Genomic DNA, 1,859 nt, shown 5'->3' on the forward strand with positions numbered 1-1,859 from the left:
TTCAGTGTAGATCAATTGAATTTAGATACCATCTCAAAAATAGATTTGATGCAATGAATATTAATGATCCTTAAGAGTTATGGGATAACATCAAGGACATCATAAATAAAGAAAGCAAAATGTCATTAAAAATACAGAAGAAAAATGAAACAAAAAATGGATGCCAGAAGGTACTCTGAAACTTGCTCTTGAACAGATAAAGCCAAAGGAAGAAATGATGAAGCAAAACAGTTCAATGGAAGATTTCAAAAGGCAGCAGGAGAAAAGAAAGTAAAGTATGATTATGAAATGTGCTATTAGAAAGCCAAAAGGGAAGTACACGCTCAGCATTTAAGCTGAAAGAAACTGAAGAACAAATTTGAACCTCGACTGGCAAAATAGAAAGATATTATGGGCAAAATACTGAATGATGCAAGAAGCACCAAAAAATGGAAGGAAGATACAGAGCCACTGTGCCAAAAAAGTAAAAAAGGTAAAATTTCAAACCACTTCTAGAGGTTGCATATGATCAAGAACCGATGGTATTGAAAGAAGAAATCCAAAGTGCACTGCAAGTATTAGCAAAAAACAAGGCAACAGAAATTAACAGAATACAAATTTTCTTGTTTCAACATATGAATGCAATTCTGGATGTGTTCCATGCCAAAATGTTGGAAGATAAATGCTGGGTCAGAAGACGGGAATACAACCATTTTCATGCCCATCTCAAACAAAGGTGTTGAAAAAAATCAGGGATGATGTATATCAGAGTTGTATCCTTTCACCATTCTTAGTGTGACACTGTAGGATCAACACTGGAGAGCAAACCATAATGTCAGCAGTTCAAACACACCAGCTGCTACTGGGAAATCCTATACAGGGTCAGTATGAGTCAGAACTGACTGAACAGTCATTAATGACAAGAAAAGTTGATCTCTATGATGAGCAAATCCATCACTTATTTGCCATTTTGTTGTACTGTGGTGGCTTGCATGTTGCTGTGATGCAGAAAGGTATTTTAAATAAAAATCAGCAAAGTGGTAGACAGGTTTCAGCTGTTTTCAGACAAAACCAGATTTGCTGCATTGAATACTAATGACTGAAGAGTTGTGAGATTACATCAAGAACATCATACAGAAAAAAAGTAAAATGTCATAAAGAAGACAAGAAAGAAAGAAAAGACCAAAATGTATGTCAGAAGAGACTGAAACTTGTTCTCCAGTGGAGAGACAATAAAGTAGAAGAAATGAGGAAGTAAAAAAGTTGAAGAGAAAATTTCAAAGGGCAGCTTTAGAAGACATAGTCAAATATGAATTGTGCAAAGACCTGGAGTTAGAAAACCAAAAGGGAAGAGCACACTCATCATTTCTCAAGATGAAAGAACAGAGGAAAAAATTCACACTTCAAATTGAAATATTGAATGATTCCATGGGCAAAACACTGAGTGATGTAGAAAGCATCAATAGAAGATGGAGTGCTTTATGCTTTATTGACTATGCATAGGCTTTTGACTGTGTGGATCATGACAGCCTGTGACCAACATTGCAGAGAATAAGTATTCCTGATCACTTATTTGTCCACCTGAGGAAATGGTACGTAAACCAAGAGGCTTTTGTTCTAACAATGGGATACTGAATGGTCTAAAATCAGGAAAGACATGCACCAGGGTTGCATTCTTTTTTTTAAAGCGTTCATTGTGAATTGAGTGATAGTTTACATAGGAGAACATTCATCCTATTGTATTTAATTTCAATGCAATGATTACATGATTAAATTCCCTCCATGTGTATCATTCAACAGTATTTGCTTCTATTCCCTCTGGTTTTTATTTTGTTAATGTACACAAAAACACTTAGGAATATGTAATCATTTAAACAACC

This window comes from Chrysochloris asiatica, unplaced genomic scaffold (genome assembly GCF_000296735.1).
Source record: "Chrysochloris asiatica unplaced genomic scaffold, ChrAsi1.0 scaffold00112, whole genome shotgun sequence".
In the NCBI taxonomy this organism is placed as follows: Eukaryota; Metazoa; Chordata; class Mammalia; order Afrosoricida; family Chrysochloridae; genus Chrysochloris; species Chrysochloris asiatica.